A 23,263-nucleotide genomic window follows, 5' to 3' on the forward strand; every position below is an offset into this window, starting at 1 on the left:
GACAAGCCATGCGTCATGTTTTTATACCAGTCAACAAGCTGATAACTATAACTGATGCCATGGTGTTGGAATACTGTAAAAGCCTGGCTGACGCAGTTCATTCTGTGTTTCATCAGGTTGGAGCAGATGTCACCACCCTTGAAAAGAAGCCAGCCCATGATCTAAGCCCAGGGGACTGGGTAAGGATAAAAGTCCACAGAAGAAGAAACTGTTTGGTTCCCAGGTGGGGAAAACCAAGACAAGTCATCTTGACCACAACAACAGCTGTGAAGTGTGCTGGATTAAAGAACTGGATCCATGCAAGCCATACTTTGAGATTTCCAAATCCAGTCGACAGCAAAGAAAAGGAGTATTTTGACGAATCAGAGTCCAGTACTGAGTCAGAGTGCCAAAAGACAAAGAAAACCCTGAAAGGGGGGAAACAGAGCCGAGTCTAACTTTTGTCCCCAGAAGTAATTTCCTGAGGAGAAGGTTACAGATTTCTGATACCAGTTCAGACTCAGAGACAGAACAAAGAACACTCTCTTCCAGGAAAGAACAAGGGAAGAACAAAGAAAAGGACAGTGGAGAGACAATAAAAGAGATTCATGAGAAAAAAGTGCCAGATGAAAGATTGAGAGAAATTCCACCTGAAACAACACACTTAGATGAACAGGTGCCAGATACAGAGAGAGAGAGGGAAAGATTATTGGGGAAGACCCCTGAGGAGGTGTAGGGAACTCCAACATCCAGTTATAAGCAGGGACAAGTAGTCAGCAGGAAGATTGCGTGCCGGAGATTCGAGGAGGGACAGAAGTAGGGGAAACAAAAAAAAGTGGTGGAAAAAGAAACTGTTGAGAGTAAAAAGCAAGTTGAAACAGAGTCAGAGGAAAGCGAATATAAAGTACCAGAAGGCCGAGTTCTAAGAAAGAGAGCTTGGAGGACTGACAAGAATGATAAAGGGAGTAAATTGAAAAGAGCGGCAAAAGATGATGTTTGGCCGAATAAAATAAAAAGATTGAGATTTTGACTGACACGTGTAAATTCGCCAAGGGCTGAACAGGTGAATGAAGTGACGAGTCAGGAGAAATCGAAAGGAGAAGAAACAATTGTAGTTAAAGAAATCAAAAGAACAAGGAAACCTAACCAGAAGTATAAATCACCGGAATGGACATATGTGGCCCTGCCTGAAGTAAAAGAAGAGGCGGATAGCCAAGGAAATCCAGAGGTGGTTGTACCGGAATTGGTTGAGGAAGATGAAGAATCGGAAATCCTGAGAGTTAATTTGTCCGATATTGGAGAAGAAGCAGATGTTCAGGACGTTCTGTATACTGAAAACGAAGGCAAAGTGAAAGATGATGAAATGCCAAACTGAATGAGACAAGAAAACTACTGATGGAAAGACAATAAATACTGAAAAAGACAAAAACTGGTAGAACCACGTAGGTGCTTAGAGCCTTGGGTTAGAAAACTAGTTGTGAAGTAGAAGAGGCTAAGTCAAAAGACACGGCCCATTTTAGCTAAGATGGCAAACATAGAAAGTAGCAAAGGTAGATGCACCTTCTTTAGAAGATGGTTTAAAATGTGTTGTTGTTGTACAGGATTATTAATGCTTCTTTGGAGTATACTTGCTCTACTAATTTCATTTAAAGTTACTATAGATACATTAGAAGGACATAGTGATAACATAACTAATATAAGGAAGATTCAAAAGGTAGTTCCGACTAGAATAGATAAAAATTATTTGCATAAAGACAGGTCTATAACAGATTTTTCTAATAATGTGTTTTCAAAATTGTTGTATGAATATGTAAAAACAATGGACGTAAGGGATTGCTACATATGGATGCAGTTACCTGCATCTGTATCTGAAGGAGTGACTTATCATCACCTTACAGTAAAATATGGAATAACATGTAGTGTAATAGCTAGTTTATTTTATCAAACAGGTAAATTAGAGTATTATTTTTCAGATGTAGATACTATATTTTCACAAGTACCGGCAATTAACAAACTTAACAAGGTAAAACCTGCAAAGGTATTAGGTGAATTTTTCTTAGAGACTAAAGAACTAACATTAGAATACATATTTAGAAATAATTTGACTTGCAGTTTAAAGAAAGAGGAGAAGGCATTTTTAGATATGGTTGAAGAAAGTAGATTGAAAATGCAAAGAAAGGCTTCAGAAGGGAAAGTGGAGAAAACAGTTTGGGATGAAGAAATGGAGAAACATTTGAAAGGGGAAACAAGTCCAACTATGGCTTTAGATTGGCCTCAGAAAGGGAAATTGTGTATTAGAAGGAATCAAACAGCGTATGATAATTATTTTGTAGGGAATAGAGGGTGTCATGATACATACCGAATCATGGGAGGATGGGGATTTAAAGGTGGAAAAGATCAGTCTTTCCAGGACTGTATTTTATTTGTGGGAACAGGGCATATTATCGTTTGCCAGACCATTGGTATGGCACATGTTATGTTGGCCTGGTTTTTCCAAAGATTTTTCATATGGATAGAGGAGAATATGGTGTACATAGTTTAGGTAGTTATTTAGCACGTTATTAATAGAGAATCTTGGACTGAAATTGTGGGTGACATTTTTGGAGCACTGATACCCGCAGTGGAAATATCTCTGAATGCAAACAAAATTAGAAGACTTTCAACAGTAGTGCATCGCTTGTCCACAAGCACCGCTGGAGGATTCTTATTGGTAAATACTGAAATGGTTGCCATGCGTGCTATGGTAATACAAAATCGACTTGCCCTTGATATTTTATTGTGAAAAAACAATCTTGGGTCTTGGCTGTATCGGCAGCAAGGCCTAGCCTAATAATAACAAAAACCTAAGGAGCTGCCAATGCTGTCCATTATTTAACACATGTTTTATTCATACTGTAATCATTAAAACATTAACACTGATGACTTTTATTGTCAGATTTAATCACAAATAAATTGAGATCATGAAAATCATATAGTACTACATTATACCACGAACCTAAAACTCATCTTAAAGTGCTATACAAAAATTGTTTTGGTGTGCAAATTTAACTTTTTTGAAAAAGACACAAAAAGACACTTTCTTTTTACAACAAACATTAAAAAAACATCACTCATACCCATTCATACAAGTCATATCTGAACAAACAATATTGATTCATAATACATTAAGAGGGCCATCAGAAAAATTGATACATAATTCAAAAAAGAGACACTATTTGAATTTGAGTGAAATGATTGGCCTCAAAAATAAGGTCGACGCGTTTCAGATCTCTTTTCTTGGAGAGATCCTCATCAGGACCAATGATAGGCTGAAATAAAACAAGAAAGTGAATTAACTAAACGACCCTAACCAATGGATGTCAGCGTGTTCTAGCCTCTACGTTTATTTCTTACCTGCACGAATGCAGAAACAACCAGAAATGAAAGGAATTCCAAAATAGACCTGAAAGGTAACAACATAAACACTTAGCTACCACCCTTATTTTCCAGTCATTGTCAGTTTAACCAACCAAGCAAAACTGTCAGTATTCAGTAATAACGTCTTACTTATGATGTCTTGGTAGTTCGTGGACCCGACTGTGGGCAGGGAATTGGAGGATTCTATGGTGTTAGAGAAGCACTGTTTTAATCTCAGAAAAAACTTAGTCACGCTGCTTTTCAAGTGTAAAGGACCGAGTTTGTAGAAGGCATACCTTAGAACGTAGCGTTTGGTCTGTCAAGCTGGGAGTGGCCGGTATTTTTATTCTTTTCACTTTAGATTCTCTCTGTGTGAAAAAATGAGTGGCCATGTCAAAAAAGTGATCCCGCAAATGGATGCATGTGCATCAATGCTATAACTCTCCTCTTCTAAGCACACAAGTCTCTTACCTTTGGATTCAATGGTGTCCGAAGTGTTGTATGGCTCACTGCCCTGGAAGCGTCGGCATCTTCCTGGTATTCGGCTTCATTGACGCTATTTAAATCTCGCGGTTTTTCTATTGCCTCTGGGAAATGTAGTTTCACATTACGCTGACGCGCGTATGTATAAGCAAACTTTATTGAAATGCTGATGTTTGTTGTGGACAATGATGGAAAAACTAATTTTCGCGATGAAATGTTGCTGGATAATAGGCTTTATAGTGCCAAGAGAGAATCATTTTTATCTTGGAGTTAAGCTCGATCTGACTCGTGTTCAGCTCGTAGTTTTTCTTTATAAAGGAACAGGCTCAAGTGCTTTATGTACAGTGTTGCCTCCTGAATCTGGGAACCTTTTAAGTACATGTAGACTTTTTCGAAATGGAGGCTGCATCTACAACCTTCGTTGGAAAAAAGTAACCACTTTCTTTCGCGAATCCTTTGACTGTAAACCTCTGCTTTTAATGGGATGCGGAAGCTTGTATGAATCAGCCGCTTTTTATACTGACAGGTGCTCGTAGGGATATATAATCAATTTAGACTGGCCTTGATAGAACATCAATTTCCAAAGGGACAGGTTGGCACTTAATGGTGGAAATGAAGGATGCAAATAATAGGTGTTTTTGCCTTTGTAAAGAACTGATCCACAGTCGTCGACTATCCTTCTTGGTGTGTAGCAGGTGTTCACAAGTTGTAAATTTCAGATAATTCGTTCAGTCCATCAAGAGATGTATTGAATTTGACAATAAGCATTGCTTCCCGTCTTAATAGTTTGGAATCTAGGTCGCCTCCCCTCATGTCTTGTTCCACTTTAGAGATTACAGTCCATTTGATGTCCTTTTCCGTGTGATTATGGGCCAGCCAATGGTTAACTAATGGTGCGTTCTGGACATTTTTTCGTACTCTAGACTTATGCTGTTGAATTCTTAGTCTGATTTCTTGATTGGTTTTCCCAATATATAGCTTGTTGCATGGGCAGACTATTCCATACACAACATACTTGGATTTGCAGTTTGAAAATTTATCATGTTTCCAATAGGTTTCTTTATGTGTGAAAAGAACACCTTCCATGGTAGATTCGCAACTGACGCATGAACCACATTTGTGATGTCCTTGTATAGGTGGCAAATTTAGAAAACTTCTCATCGTCATGTTTTGAGGTTTGGGAAGGGCGGCTCGGACTAGCTGGTTGGCAATACTTTGATCTTTTTTAAAGGCAAAGAGAGGGATCTCCTGGAGTGTTGGATCTAGATTCTTCACTAAATGCCAGTTTTGATTTATAGTCTTTTTGAGCCAATTAGAAGAAGGGCAAAAAGTTGATACACAGACAATTCTGTCTGTTTTTGTTTTGTCTTTTCTTTGAAGTAATGAATCACGTGGGGTCCACCATGCTCGCTTAATTGCTTTTTTCAAAAGTTTTTTGGGGTATCCTCGAACTAGGAGGTTGTTCTTAAGTGTCTCCGCATGGGCAAAATATTCGTCTTTGAAGGAGCAATTTCTTCTTATACGCAAGAATTGCTCGTAGGGCAAATTCTCTCTGAGACTTCTTGGATGACTGCTTGTGAAGTGTAAGGCTTTGTTCCTATCTGTTTTCTTTTTGAAAAGTGTTGTGGCCAATTTCCCATCTGTAGCATAAACTTCGACGTCCAAAAATGGCATTTTAGATCTTGAATGATTTGCACTGAATTTAATATCAGCTGTTCTGTTGTTGAGCCAATCGACAAAGGGCTGTAGTTGGTCTTCATCTCCATGCCAAATCATAAACACGTCGTCGATATAACGAACCCAGGTGTTAATCCTGTCTGCAAATGGATTGTTGTTAAAGACAAAAGTCTCTTCATATTTTGACATAAAGAGCACAGCCAATTCAGGGGCAAAGGGACAACCCATTGCCACGCCCTTTATTTGGAGGAAAAATTCGTTGTTGAAGCTGAAGTAGTTATTTTTTAGTGCAAAAGTGGCTAAATCCATGATGAATTGTGTGGGCACTTTTTCCGGTTTGGGTCTTTTATTGAGAAAGCTTTCCAAAACTGCTAAACCTTCGTCTTGTGGTATTTCTGTATATAATGACACTACATCTAGTGTCACTAGAAGGTCGCTATCTTCTTCAAAATTCATTTGATCTAATTTATTAAGGAAATCAGTCGTATCTTGTAAAAAAGATTTGACCTCCTGAATGAAAGGTTTTAAGAAGAAGTCGACAAACTTGGAAATGGGTTCTAGCAGAGATTCACAGCCCGAGACTATTGGTCTTCCCGGGGGACACGACTGGTCTTTATGAACTTTTGGAAGTACATAAAAAATAGGAATACGGGGATGGTTGTTTCTTAAGTAGTCGTACTCTTTTTTGCCCAAAAAGCCTTGATCAAAACCTGTTTGTAAGATGTTAAACAGTTTTCCCTTCAATTCAATTGTGGGGTCATATGTTATTTTCTTATAGCAGCGATCATTGCTAAGTTGTTTGTTTGCTTCTGCTATATAGCGGTCTGTACCCCAAATAACAATTGATCCGCCTTTATCGGCTTGCTTTATTGTTATGGATTGATCAGTTTTTAGCTCTTGAAGTGCTTCCCTTTGGACTTTTGTGAAGTTGGCTTTGTTGTATCTTTTTTGATTTTTTTCTTTTTCCGAAATGGCCGATAGCATTACCTTTTCAAACATGATGACTTCCTTAGGAACTTTGCTCGATGGTGGACAGAAGAAAGATTTTTTTCTTAGTCCTGTAGTTTCAGTCTGTGTCATTGCTGGGTTGTCTTTAAAGTAGGTGATCAGACGTACTTTTCTGCAAAATTCTATCACTTCTGTTTTTATTTTAATGAAATTTGTGTCTCTTGCAGGAACAAATGACAAGCCTTTTTCTAGTACACTTGTTTGTGCAACAGTCAATACTTTGTCAGAAAGATTATAAATTGGTGATACATTTAATTCTTGTAGTTGTGGCGTCTTGTTGACATTTCCCATGGTTGGTTGTTGAATCTGACTCTGCCCCGTGATTTTTGTTGGCCTCTTCCTAAAAATGACCAATTTATAATCTTTCTGACAAAGTATTGACTGTTGCACATTTTGCAGAAAAGTACGTCTGATCACCTACTTTAAAGACAACCCAGCAATGACACAGACTGAAACTACAGGACTGAGAAAAAAATCTTTCTTCTGTCCACCATCGAGCAAAGTTCCTAAGGAAGTCATCATGTTTGAAAAGGTAATGCTATCGGCCATTTCAGAAAAAGAAAAAAATCAAAAAAGATACAACAAAGCCAACTTCACAAAAGTCCAAAGGGAAGCACTTCAAGAGCTAAAAACTGATCAATCCATAACAATAAAGCAAGCCGATAAAGGCGGATCAATTGTTATTTGGGGTACAGACCGCTATATAGCAGAAGCAAACAAACAACTTAGCAATGATCGCTGCTATAAGAAAATAACATATGACCCCACAATTGAATTGAAGGGAAAACTGTTTAACATCTTACAAACAGGTTTTGATCAAGGCTTTTTGGGCAAAAAAGAGTACGACTACTTAAGAAACAACCATCCCCGTATTCCTATTTTTTATGTACTTCCAAAAGTTCATAAAGACCAGTCGTGTCCCCCGAGAAGACCAATAGTCTCGGGCTGTGAATCTCTGCTAGAACCCATTTCCAAGTTTGTCGACTTCTTCTTAAAACCTTTCATTCAGGAGGTCAAATCTTTTTTACAAGATACGACTGATTTCCTTAATAAATTAGATCAAATGAATTTTGAAGAAGATAGCGACCTTCTAGTGACACTAGATGTAGTGTCATTATATACAGAAATACCACAAGACAAAGGTTTAGCAGTTTTGGAAAGCTTTCTCAATAAAAGACCCAAACCGGAAAAAGTGCCCACACAATTCATCATGGATTTAGCCACTTTTGCACTAAAAAATAACTACTTCAGCTTCAACAACAAATTTTTCCTCCAAATAAAGGGCGTGGCAATGGGTTGTCCCTTTGCCCCTGAATTGGCTGTGCTCTTTATGTCAAAATATGAAGAGACTTTTGTCTTTAACAACAATCCATTTGCAGACAGGATTAACACCTGGGTTCGTTATATCGACGACGTGTTTATGATTTGGCATGGAGATGAAGACCAACTACCGCCCTTTGTCGATTGGCTCAACAACAGAACAGCTGATATTAAATTCAGCGCAAATCATTCAAGATCTAAAATGCCATTTTTGGACGTCGAAGTTTATGCTACAGATGGGAAATTGGCCACAACACTTTTCAAAAAGAAAACAGATAGGAACAAAGCCTTACACTTCACAAGCAGTCATCCAAGAAGTCTCAGAGAGAATTTGCCCTACGGGCAATTCTTGCGTATAAGAAGAAATTGCTCCTTCAAAGACGAATATTTTGCCCATGCGGAGACACTTAAGAACAACCTCCTAGTTCGAGGATACCCCAAAAAACTTTTGAAAAAAGCAATTAAGCGAGCATGGTGGACCCCACGTGATTCATTACTTCAAAGAAAAGACAAAACAAAAACAGACAGAATTGTCTGTGTATCAACTTTTTGCCCTTCTTCTAATTGGCTCAAAAAGACTATAAATCAAAACTGGCATTTAGTGAAGAATCTAGATCCAACACTCCAGGAGATCCCTCTCTTTGCCTTTAAAAAAGATCAAAGTATTGCCAACCAGCTAGTCCGAGCCGCCCTTCCCAAACCTCAAAACATGACGATGAGAAGTTTTCTAAATTTGCCACCTATACAAGGACATCACAATGTCAGTGCGTTCATGCGTCAGTTGCGAATCTACCATGGAAGGTGTTCTTTTCACACATAAAGAAACCTATTGGAAACATGATAAATTTTCAAACTGCAAATCCAAGTATGTTGTGTATGGAATAGTCTGCCCATGCAACAAGCTATATATTGGGAAAACCAATCAAGAAATCAGACTAAGAATTCAACAGCATAAGTCTAGAGCACGAAAAAATGTCCAGAACGCACCATTAGTTAACCATTGGCTGGCCCATAATCACACGGAAAAGGACATCAAATGGACTGTAATCTCTAAAGTGGAACAAGACATGAGGGGAGGCGACCTAGATTCCAAACTATTAAGACGGGAAGCAATGCTTATTGTCAAATTCAATACATCTCTTGATGGACTGAACGAATTATCTGAAATTTACAACTTGTGAACACCTGCCACACACCAAGAAGGATAGTCGACGACTGTGGATCAGTTCTTTACAAAGACAAAAACACCTATTATTTGCATCCTTCATTTCCACCATTAAGTGCCAACCTGTCCCTTTGGAAATTGATGTTCTATCAAGGCCAGTCTAAATTGATTATATATCCCTACGAGCACCTGTCAGTATAAAAAGCGGCTGATTCATACAAGTCAAAGGATTCGCGAAAGAAAGTGGTTACTTTTTTCCAACGAAGGTTGTAGATGCAGCCTCCATTTCGAAAAAGTCTACATGTACTTAAAAGGTTCCCAGATTCAGGAGGCAACACTGTACATAAAGCACTTGAGCCTGTTCCTTTATAAAGAAAAACTACGAGCTGAACACGAGTCAGATCGAGCTTAACTCCAAGATAAAAATGATTCTCTCTTGGCACTATAAAGCCTATTATCCAGCAACATTTCATCGCGAAAATTAGTTTTTCCATCATTGTCCACAATAAACATCAGCATTTCAATAAAGTTTGCTTATACATACGCGCGTCAGCGTAATGTGAAACTACATTTCCCAGAGGCAATAGAAAAACCGCAAGATTTAAATAGCGTCAATGAAGCCGAATACCAGGAAGACGCCGACGCTTCCAGGGCAGTGAGCAATACAACACTTCGGACACCATTGAATCCAAAGGTAAGAGACTTGTGTGCTTAGAAGAGGAGAGTTATAGCATTGATGCACATGCATCCATTTGCGGGATCACTTTTTTGACATGGCCACTCATTTTTTCACACAGAGAGAATCTAAAGTGAAAAGAATAAAAATACCGACCACTCCCAGCTTGACAGACCAAACGCTACGTTCTAAGGTATGCCTTCTACAAACTCGGTCCTTTACACTTGAAAAGCAGCGTGACTAAGTTTTTTCTGACATTAAAACAGTGCTTTTCTAACACCATAGAATCCTCCAATTCCCTGCCCACAGTCGGGTCCACGAACTACCAAGACATCATAAGTAAGACGTTATTACTGAATACTGACAGTTTTGCTTGGTTGGTTAAACTGACAATGACTGGAAAATAAGGGTGGTAGCTAAGTGTTTATGTTGTTACCTTTCAGGTCTATTTTGGAATTCCTTTCATTTCTGGTTGTTTCTGCATTCGTGCAGGTAAGAAATAAACGTAGAGGCTAGAACACGCTGACATCCATTGGTTAGGGTCGTTTAGTTAATTCACTTTCTTGTTTTATTTCAGCCTATCATTGGTCCTGATGAGGATCTCTCCAAGAAAAGAGATCTGAAACGCGTCAACCTTATTTTTGACGCCAATCATTTCACTCAAATTCAAATAGTGTCTCTTTTTTGAATTGTGTATCAATTTTTCTGATGGCCCTCTTAATGTATTGTGAATCAATATTGTTTGTTCAGATATGACTTGTATGAATGGGTATGAGTGATGTTTTTTTAATGTTTGTTGTAAAAAGAAAGTGTCTTTTTGTGTCTTTTTCAAAAAAGTTAAATTTGCACACCAAAACAATTTTTGTATAGCACTTTAAGATGAGTTTTAGGTTCGTGGTATAATGTAGTACTATGTGAGTTTCATGATCTCAATTTATTTGTGATTAAATCTGACAATAAAAGTCATCAGTGTTAATGTTTTAATGATTACACTATGAATAAAACATGTGTTAAATAATGGACAGCATTGGCAGCTCCTTAGGTTTTTGTCTTGATATTTTATTGGCAAAAGAGGGTGGAGTCTGTGGAATGCTGAAAGTTCAACATTGTTGTACTTACATTCCTGACGAAAGTAGAGATTTGAAAATTTATATTAAGAATATTACAGAATTGCATGACGAAATTGCACCACTGGAGGTTGAAGGTGTTTGGGAGAAGATTGGAAAGAAAATATCAGCTATTAAAGATTTTGTAGTAAAATTAGGTAGTACATTTTTAGGTAAAATATTATTTCCATTAACATGTGTGATTTTCTTAGTATTAATAATTAGACTAGGATGTATTTGTCGTAGAAAAGATAAAAATCAGAAAAGATTAAAAAGAGAAAACTTAAGGAGAAGAGATAAGAAACAAGAAAGAGAATTTTAGGAAATAGAATTAGAAGAAATCAAGGAGAGTATGTATAAAACAGCGAAAAGAGAAGAAACAGGAGAAACTGAAATATGAATGAAACAAGAAATCAATTTGAAATTCCGTAAAAGGGGATACAAAATTTTTGTTGGTGTGGTGATATAATCACCAAAGGGGGGATTGCTGGAGCGGGTAGTACAAAATTTTGTATACCCCCCACATTCAGCATGTTTATATTAATCGGAATAATCAACTAATAGTAATCTTATTAACTTGTTTGAAGTGAAAGACTTACCAATTATATTAACAAAAGAATTACACGTGGGAATTGCACTTTGTAAGGCTAAATAAATTGTAAACTAACATATGTACGCATACTAATAGTTGAAAATTAGAATATTGCATGATACATGTTGCTTTTGTGATGTAATGGTAAGTTGCGCATTATTGAGTGAGTATAAACGCTTTGGATGTTGCTATTCTGCTAGATAATTACTTACACATAAGGGTATTAGTGAGGATTTAACATTTTATTAGCCATTTCCATGTTTTAATTACGTTTTTGTGTTTGTTTTGCTTAAGTTGACCATTTCGGCCTAAACCAAGATGGCTGAATGAGACGTTTAACGTGACTGCTCCTGACAACACGAGGTTCTGGGTGAAGTGCGCATGCGTCACCGCCAGCAATAATGGCCTAGTCCTGACCCCAGGAGATGATGTTCTAGTCAAGGACACTCTGGGAGCTTCGCCAACGACAATACAAAGGACTGTCTTAAAACCGGAACCAGCCAATGCGATGACTTCATTTTGCGGACTATGTGAGAACTTTAGAGGACGACCCCATGTTCACCAATCAGAACTTTCCAAAACCCCAATCTTGTTACATTTTTACATTAATTTCATTATAAAAGTAGGTAGGGAAATTAACTAAAAATACTCTTCTTCTTTGACGAACTCGATTTCCTGACGTTATGCTGATGGAGAGGACGGTGACACTGCTGGACAGCTGTTACCCTGAATCTTTGAGAGACTGAATTGCGGCCTGACTTTGATGAAATTTAAAGGTTTTTCCACGACTTGACTGACTTAGAGGACGACTATTAGCCAGATTAGGTAAATATGATATTCTCGATTTTGAGGATGATTTCAAACAATTTGCACTTTTCTTAGATAAACGATATTTGATTAATTGATAAATGTGTTGTGTCAATTATTTGAAGAAGAAAACTATGGAAAAGAGTAGAGTATAGACAAATGAAGTGGTTCACTAAATTATAAAACAACTAAATGATCCATCTCCTAATGAGGGGAATATCACAAGGTTGGAGTCAACGCATTTAGGGTTAAGTAAGATATTCCTTTCATGTTAGCGTTTGGAAGCTTATTCCTCTAGGGAAGCAGATCAACGAAGTATGAGTGTTGGTGTTATGGGCCCCACCAATTAATGTATTTGAGTCAATTTGCTATTGAGGTATTTGGTCTGCGACGAAGGGGAAATTTGATGTTCCATGCTGCAATACTAGCACATATACCCACTTTAGAAAGTTTAATTACACGAACTAAAAACACTACCAGCAATACTCCTCAGGCTGCTAGAAGTAACCAAGACATCGAAAAATGCAAACATTTAACAATGAAATATAATTAGGAACCTTTCCTTTTACATGATGACCTAAACAATGAGAAATGAATCCTAATGTTCTCTAAGGCAAATAACGTATTAAGAGTAAACCATTGTCAAACCTAAATGAAGGATGAGACCTTCAATATGTATCCCAAACCATACTCTCAGTTATATGCCATACATGGTGAATATCAAAACACAAACATTCATTTTATATAAGCGCTTCTACCAAATAAACAAAGCTTTACTCACTTCAACCTCTTAATCAAATTAAAAATAAAACAAATAACTAATACCCCAATAATATTCATAGACTTTGAGCAAGTCATGATTCAAATCATTTAAAAAATGCACCCCCAAACAGCTATTCAAGACAGTTACTATAATTACAATCAAAGCAAATGGAGTGAACTCCAACAATCTGCACCCAGCTCTCAATTACAAGTCTGGTGGGCCACCGGCTGCCAGACTCATGGGGGCATGGCTGTGGCGGTCTTGCGACTGCCCTATTATGATTAGGGCGGTCAGACCGCCATTGCCCCGCTACAGCCACCAGGGAACTGGTGTTCCCTGGCAGTGTTGTGGCAGTCAGGAGGCATCAATGTGTTTAGGAGTTTCCTCTCTGCCATGGTTTTCATGGCGGTTCCACCGCCATGAAAACCCTGGTGGAGAAGAAACATGTAGGGCCCCCTTTTGCCTCTGTGTCCTGGAGTGCATGCAGGGCGGGCACAACATGTGCCCCCCATTGTGCATGCACCCCAGTTCCTGCACGGCATGGACTTTTCAGTCCATGCCATGCAGGATCTGTGTTTGGCGTTCCCATTGTGGTGACCATTTTTAGAGGCTCCACTGTGGGAACGCCAAGAAAAAGCCCAGGAGCAGGAGGAAACTCCTAATCTGGTGGGTGCGGTGGGGTGGACCCACAGCCACACACCAAAGTCGTAATCAGGCCCTAAGTCTTAAATATCCTCCAAACTGTCAATTTGCCTTTGAAATAAAAACAATGATTTCACTAGCCTATGTTCCTGTCAGGGAGGTAGCTAACCACTACATTTTACTAATAGAAATACATTCTACCGACAAAATTAAGACAAAGTAAGTCCCCTAATGGACTATTGCAATGACACTTGGGTTGGCAGACTGCATCACTCTGGACACAGACTCCAACCCAAATTCCAAATACCATAGTGCAATGTCTTTGACAGCACCTTGGCAGCCATAACAAACAACACAGTAGAAGGGTGGCACAATGTCTTCCAATCTATGCTAGGCAGAACCCAACATACAATATACATTTATAGAAATATTGCAAAAAGTGCAAAGCTACTAACAACTACAAGTGGAGCAACCTGTTAGCCAAATTGCCGCTAAACTTAGGAAGCAAACCAGAGGAAAGTGTGAGATGCTCCAATTTAAAGTCATACTCTCCATAAATAACAAAGGAGTAGGTTACTTAGAAATGATAGCCTAAAGCATATTATAAAATAATTAGTAAACAACCATAGTCCCAAAAACTGTCACCAAATCTAAACCAAATTTAGAAATCATTTTTGAATAATAAATGTATTATTTTATTACATTAGTCTAAAATGGAAATTAAAGTCCAATGTTGATGAAGATTGAGATAATAAAATTATGTATAAATTATTTCAACAAAAATTCACCATTAGCAATAACAATCAAATAATATTTACAAAAGCAATAAAATGTAATAGCTGCAGGTCTTGCTCTGAATCCATGCAGTCAAAAATAGTTATCCATCAAAATCGGGAAAAATAATATCCAAAAAGCTAAAAACAAATGCAAGAATAAAATGAGTAGAATAAAGATACCTGGAAGCAATCCAATGTATCTAGGAACCATAAAAAACTGAAAAAGTGTTTTAAAAAAGAAATGCTCCCGGAAACCTGAAAACTGAAATCAAAATAAAAAGCATTGGTTTATTATAAACCACAAATTATTTCCTTAAATAAAAGATGGAAACACCCAATGCCCATAGGACACATTCATAGACAAAAACATGTAAATTAAATAAGAAATACCCCCTCACAAAACACAGTAACATCTCACAGATAAAAATACATCACACTTAATAATCAAAATATAAGTAACAAACACAGTTTAACATAACATAACAATGCATTACTGAAACAGTATACCAAACCCCAAACTAAAAACTAGTGAAAAACCACTACTGTTAATACATCTAAATATACAACAACCCACAAACAACACCATAACAACATTCTCGAGTTCTGCCATACACCCCCCACCCTCATAACCCTTAACCCCTTCAGCGCTGCGCGGATTCCCGCGCGGTGCTGAAGGTTCTGAGCGCGGGCGGGGCCATGACGGAACGGTTCCGTCATAAGCACAGCCCAACCGACGTGCATGACGGAACCGTTCCGTCATAAGCGTCGAAGGGGTTAAAGAATCCTTAAAATGGACTGACCTGTTCCGCTGAACAGCAGCATCTTATCGTTACCCGATTCTTGGAAAATAGACTAATAATAACACAAATAAATTACAAAATATAAGGAAGTGGTGACAAAAAAATGCCACCTAAATGAAAGAAAAAATATATATGTATTGTTTGTTGTTTAGAAACATATTAAAAAAGATAGTTGTATGTTTGTAAGCAATAGTATTTTTATAGAATAAAGCCATGTACCAAATGTTTCTCATTTTATTTATGTTTTCAAAGTTTATTTAATATATAGTTTTACATTTTTAAGCACGTAAGTTCCACTTAAAAATTCACATTATATAGGTAAATAATTTTTTAATGTTTTTTATTTTAAAATAAAAATTAATTATATTTGAATACTATTGTATGTTGTACGTTTTCCACTTTTTCTATTGTTTGACCCTTTTTAAAGATTTATATATATATATATATATATATATATATATATATATATATATATATATATACATATATATATTATCTACTGGCGGTCGCCAGTAGATAGTTATAGTTAGGACCGTGTTTCCATAGGAAATCCGCAACATTCTATTTGGAATAACTTTGGCGCCGGTTGACGAATCATCGCAAATTTTTCAAAACTAATGGGGCGCTACGCTCCGCTCCTACCCTGAAAGTCTCGGGGGGATTCGTCAAGCGGGGGCTGAGGAAAAAGGGGGGTCCCAAAACACATTTTCCCCATGCATTTTCCCATAGGACCTTTAGTCCGAGCTACAGCCCGAACGGCTGAACAGAATTACTTGAAATTGGGCAGAGAGGTAGTCCTCAGGTCAGGGATGTGCCTTTTGCAGGTCTGGTGTAAATCTGTTCAGTAGGTCCTGAGAAAATAGCATTTAAATCAATATATATATCTGTAAGCGCACTCCGTGCGCTTACGGTAAGCTTACCGTACGCGTACGGTGCCGTGCGCGAGCTCAATTCTGATTGGTGGTTACATGACTGTAAACATTCGAATAGGTCGAAATCAGAAAGTATCGGCCGCCATTTGCTGTCTCTCGCACTGAAAAACAAAGGTTGAAAACATGAAAAGGGGGCAACGAAGAGAGTTGCAGACCCCCTTGCGTTCGTCAGGGGGTTCACGAAGGACCAAAAAGTATGAAAAATAAATTTAAGAATTAAAAAAAAAATCGCAGAGTGCGCGTACGGTAAGCTTACCGTACGCGTACGGTAAAAAAAAATAAGAAAAAAAAAAGAATTAACAATCACATTTAATATATAAATCTAAGAACCCCCAAGGGAGAAAAAAACAATTGATTTTTTGTAAAAAATGGCGAGGTGTGCACGGTACGAAATGCACAACGTGGGTGCTCGGTGCGCGAAGCGCACCGAGTGCCCACAGGCATCATTTGGTGCCACTTTAATCCTTTGTGTCCAATCCATTTAATGTCCACATTTTGCAAAGCTAGATCTTTGTTAATACCTCTGTGTTCAGCATACCTTTTGCACAAGAAAACATTGCTGTGTCCCACAATCCACACTCCAAGCATCTTGAAGGGAAGTCTGGATGCACTGAAAAGATTTGTGTAGTCGAAGTAGACAGTTGGTAGAATGAGAGGTATCTAAAATGGTGGACAAGATGCAGTTTTAAAAAAAAGAAGATACATGATTGGCTGTTTATGAACATTATATAGTCAAAAATTGGGTGCATGTTTCTGTCTTTAAAGAACATGTTTCTTATTGGTAAAAAATGTTTGAAAGGTACATTAGATACGATAAGCTCATATTTTGGTAAGTCAAGCACACTTGCTGTTTGTATTTGCAACATTGTGCGCTGAACTTGTGACCTGTCAGTTCCGCTGAGTGTTCAATGAACTGTTACTATGGAAACAGGCATTAAGGAGAATGGAGGTAGGTTAGAAAGTTAACTGTGACATTAAAATGTGAATTTGTTATAAGTATTAAAGTAATATCTTATTACAGTGAGATTTCCCAAGTCTGTGCTATCTTTAGAAGTAGTGTATTATTTAAGTGGTAAAATGTTTATAACATATATTTTTAGTCTCCCTTATAGTCGTGGTGCCATCGCTTATGGTGCACGGTGCAGGCGCGACTCCAGAAAATTCCAGAAGCATTTTGGGGTCAGTTAGAAGTCAGTTGGCAAGGGTTGATATGTGTAACCAATAGAAATGTGTTTTAGAATTTGAAATAATCTGGGAAGCAATGTGATTTGTTATTTACATCCATATGTGTAGAGAAAGAGAGAGAAAGTTTGCCATTATTGGTTTTGTTCAGAGCAGTGCATTTTATTGATTGTGTGCATAAGAAAATCTGGTGTGAGATTCTGATACTTGATATTTGACAGGTGAGTTATCAATTTGTGAGGTGTACTATGTGGTGCATTTGTTTTTAAAGATAAAATATAAATCATGAAATTTGAAGTTTGAGATATATTTTGTAATGAAGGATTTATTTCAGTTTTTTGCAATGTATTTAAATGTTGTTTAAGATAAATTCTGTATAGTAATATGTGTGTTTTGGAATAGGGATTGCTGATTATGACAGTTTGTTTCAGTGTGTGGATATGTACATTAGTAGTATACCGCATAATTTTAGGTGTTGATTTGAAATTGGAAATGCATATGTCGAGTTAAGCTATTAGTGATGAGACTCGTTTTTATAAGTCTCCAAAGAGGTACAGTTGAAATATGCCACATAATTTTTGGGACTTAGTTTAAAATGTAAGTTTGTTCTGTGAGTTCATGAGGTGTAGATAGTGTTGTGGTAGAGAGACATCCATTTATGTTTTTCAGTAATATGGTGAGACTTATAGTAGAGAAATGTGAATGGTTCCTGCTCTGTATTTGGCTCGGTGTAATATTAAAAGTATTTGTAAAAAGGTAAAGTAGCAGCAGATATTCATGCACTAATTTAATACAATAAGCACTGTCCTTGCAGAGCAGGCATTGCCCTGTCAGTACTCATATACATCTCCAATCACCCATCCAGCATCATACACTTATCCATTCAGTGCGCTAATACCTAAGCACTTATAAATTCAGCATGTACTCTGTTTGCAGCACTGTAATGATTTCAGTTACTAGTCATATACTTATGGAATGGCATAGTCACTTACACAAGTACAGCTATAATATTCTGTGCACTCTTCATGCAGACCTCTAACCAGCTGCATACTATTGATACACTCTTCTAAATACCCAGTTAGTAGCTATGCAGTCTAGGAATCCTCCTGTCTGTCCCATGCACTTCTGCAATCACCCATCCAGCACTATATACGTATCATATCACTCTGCCAATACCTAAGCACTTATACATTCACCATGTACTCTGTTTGCAGCACTGTAATTATTCCACTTACTAGCCATGTATTTATGGAATGGCCTAGCCAATAACATACGAATAGCTACAATATACTGTGCACTATGCATGCAGACCTCTAACCAGCTACATACTATTGATATACTCCTGTAAATTCCCAGTTAGTACCCATGCAGTCTAGGAATCCTCCTGTCAGTCCCATGCACTTCTCCAATAACCCATCCAGCACTATCTACTTTTCCTATCACTCCACCCATACCTAAGCACTTATAAATCCACCATTGTCTCTGTTTGCAGCACTGTAATCATTCCTGTTACTACTCATGTACTTATGGAATTGCCTAGGCACTAACAGAAGTACATCTACAATATTCAATGCACTATCCATGCAGATCTCTAACCAGCTACATACTATCGATACACTCCTGTAATTACCCAGTTAGTACCCATGCAGTCTAGGAATCCTCCTGTCATTCCCATGCACTTCTCCAATCAACCATCCAGCACAATGTACTTAGGGAATCACTCCGCCAATACCTAAGCACGTATAAATTCACCATACACTCTCCTTGCAGTACTCTAATCATTCACTCACTACCCATGTACTCATGCAATGACCCAGATACTAACACATATAGTACTACAATCAATATGCACTATTCATGCAGTCCTCTAACCACCTACATGCTGCTCATTCACACCTTCATTTTCCCAGGTAGTACCCATACACTCCAACAATCACACTGTCACTCCCTGTGCACACCTCCAGCCAGTACCATATACTAGACATGCAGTCCTGTAACCATGTACACACTGCTCATTCACACCTTCATTATTTCAGGTAGTACCAATACAGTCCATCAATCACACTGTGACTCCCCGAACACTTCTCCAATCACCCATCCACCACTATGTAGTTTTCCAATCACTCTGTCAAGACACAAACCTTTATAAATTCACCATGAATTCTGTTTGCAGTACTCTAATAATCCAGCCACTACCCATGTACTCATACAATGACCCAGGCACTAACTCGTGCACTGCTACAATCCTCCATACACTACTCATGCAGAACTCTAACCACCTACACACTACTGATTCACTCCTCCAATTACTCAGCTAGTACTTATGCCCTCCTGCAATCCCCCGGTCACTTCCCATGCACTCGTCTAATAACCCATCCTGCACCATGTACTTAACCAATTACTGTACCAATATGCAAGCACTTATAAATTCACCATGCACTTTCATTTCAGTAGTCTAATCATCCAGTCAGTAGCCATGTACTCATGCAATGACTAAGGCAGTAACTATCCACTACTACAATAACTTGTGCACTACACTTGCACTCATCTAATCACCTACAGAGGACTCATGCACTTCTCTAATTATCCTGCTATTATCCATGAACTCATTGAATCACATTGCCACTTTTCAAATATTCATAAAATAACCATGCACTACACTTGCATTCCTCCAATCACCCGCATAGTATCCATACTCTCATGCAATCATTCAGGTAATTTTTCTTTTTTTAATCAGCTGATGTGGTTCCGTAAGAAACAATTTTTTTTTTATTTTGGAACAGTTTTACATTTTTTTTGTATTTTTAAACTTGTTTTACTTTTTGGTGTGTTTTTTATTTTAAAAAGAACAGCAAAAAATGAAGAACAGGAAATGAACTGTTGGACAAAAACAAAAGCGCATTATAAAAAAAAAACATAACATTTATGCGCTTTAAGGGCAGCTGAAATCACGTCAATGCATTGCTTCCCAAAGCAAAGTTCAGTGGCGCACTTAATGCAGCTGATTGAAGCATTTAGGAACAAAGGCATGATATGTGGCCTTGGTGTTGATAGAGCTCCTGCACAGGTAGATGGGGTGTTGGGGTCTTAAAGAGCATCCGCGTTTAATTGCCTCTTCGTTTCTTCTCTCGCGAGGTGGACAGGGTGGATGGTCTCCATCTGTTTTTTCATTGAGCTCGTCCCACACGAGTTTTTCTTGTCCGAACCTCTGGAGAGTACTTTTTTACATATATTGCAAGTTACCTTTCTTGCATTAACTTTCTTTTTCCCCTCTGGCACAGTAAAAAAGGCCCAAACAATATTCTCTCTCCTTTGCCTCTTCGACTGCCCCATCCACTGTTCCTCTTCCACAGCAAGAGGATCCACTTCAGCTAAACTGGAAGCCATTGTAGTTTTAAAATAAATTAAAACACAAAGAAAGATAATTTTTTTAAAAGAAGGAACAAACAGGTCTTCTCTCTGGTAAGATCAAAAAGAAATGGAAATATCAGAAGGATGGATCCTCCCTTTTTCACAATGAAAATGATTTCAACCAATCTGATTCTTTTTTTCTTTTGCTAATATGAAGTCGCGTCGGGTGCGCCCAATCATCAGGCACCCTTTGCGCACCCACGAAAAACATATATATGATTATACACTATAGACATTTCTATAAACTTTTAATATGTATATTAGCAAAAATGTTCATTCTATTATCATATTCAAACTTTCTATAGTAATTTTTACAACTTTAAAAATACGCCGGAGTCGAGACTTTGGCGCGATCTCAGCGCGATTATTGCACGACCCCGGAAACACGTGCGGGGACAGGTCGCGCCAACTAAGCGACTACACCGCGCATTTCGTAACATTACTTTCGCCGATATTATATTGAAAATAATACTTAAAAAATACCTTTATAAATACATTTAGAGAAACACTTAAAGGAAAACTGTTATTTATATGAAATTTGAAAAATATTTTATACTTTATAAATTACTCCAAAATCACGACCCACGCGCTACTTTTCAAAATGGCTACCGGAATGCACGCAGCCATCATGTAGGGTGCGCGAAGGGCGCGCAAAGTCTGTATAATATATATTTTTTTTAAAAGAATAAATATAGTTTTCCAAACTAAAAAGTATTTACAACTTTTTTTTAAATATATATATAATATATATATATAGAAACTAAAAAAAAACTATAGAATTGAGGCACATTAGACTTACATATTTTCATTTAACAAACCTTTGAAATTCACTGAAACAACCATAGGTTTCAGGCACGTTATAGTTAGAAATTAGCATTTATAAAACCTTTACAATTAACTGAAAAAAACATAGGTTTCAGGCACGTTATAGTTAGAAATTAGCATTTAAAAAACCTTTGAAATTCACTGAAAAACCATAGGTTTCTGGCACATTATAGTTAGTTGGACATTTCATTCGTACAAAACCATAGAAATTCCAGCGTTATAGTTAGTTCAGCTAACTATAACTCGCGCCCCAGCAATGCACTGCTGATGACGTCACATATTACATCATTCATGACATGGTCAGTTTCATCTGATGACATCACTGATGACATCTCAAATGAAATCACTGATGACATCGCAAATGACGTCACTGATGACATCACTGATGACATCATCCACATGAAAATTTGATGCACCTCCTCACACCTGAATATAACCTTTGATACACCCACTCTAAAATACAGACTACCATTTTCGAAAAAATAGACACACCAATAGCAGTTACTGAATACACACTGACTGATTCCTAGGTCTACACACACATCCACTCATTCACCAATACAGTCACTCATACATGCTGTCACTCATCAATACAACACTAACATATGCACTCATACACCTATACAGACACTCACACACTGCCACATATCCAGAGTTACTCACACACCTAGTCAGTCATGCAAAGAATCAATCATACTTCCATTTACTCACCTATACAGTTATACAGACACCACCCCACTTATTCATACAGATACTAACACATAATTTCTCTCTTATAGAATCACTCGTACAAATACACACTCATCCATGCAGCCACTCTCACAATTACTGACTCTCCCATATAGTTATTTATATACACCATCACTCACATAAACTACCTTTTACATATGTAGTTACTTGCACATGTACCACTGAGACATCCATTCACTCACCAACACACCCATACACACACTCATCCACCCATACAGCTGTTTCCACATGCATTCTTGAACCCATACACCCAGTGAATCAACCCCTCACACATCTATGCACAGATTCACACACCTCCCACCCACCCACATACACACTCAGGCAGCCATACAAATACTCAGGCAAGCAATCTCATATAGACACTCATGCAGCTACTCACCAACCCATGCAGCAGCTTACACAACAACAGAGAGACTGATACAGACTTTCACACAGTTTAGTCACTAACCCATGCATTCAAAAAGACACATTTAATCACTGAGTTATACAGTCAGTCACATACCTACTAAAACCTCCATACAGACACTTACACACCCACTCATTCTTCCATCCAGCTTGGCATATATATAACACAAATTAAAACTTTACAGAAACACACAGTCACTGGATGATGTCATCAGTGATGTCATCAGTGATGTCACTGTCCATGTCATGAATGATGTAATATGTGACATCATCAGCAGTGCATTGCGGGGGCACGAGTTATAGTTAGCTGAACTAACTATAACGCTGGAATTTCTATGATTTTGTACGAATGAAATGTGCAACTAACTATAACGTGCCTGAAACCTATGCTTTTTCCAGTGAATATATAGATACATATATATATATATTTGAGGGTTTGTCATGTATCAGTAGAATTACAGCACTACGCAATTTGAACTCACCTGACTGTTCTTCAATTGTCCACACCAACATTAGTGCTTGCGCCGAATAAGATGTTCCAATGATGGCATAAAAATGAGGACTTCCA

This window comes from Triturus cristatus, chromosome 3_2 (genome assembly GCF_964204655.1).
Source record: "Triturus cristatus chromosome 3_2, aTriCri1.1, whole genome shotgun sequence".
Classification (NCBI taxonomy): domain Eukaryota; kingdom Metazoa; phylum Chordata; class Amphibia; order Caudata; family Salamandridae; genus Triturus; species Triturus cristatus.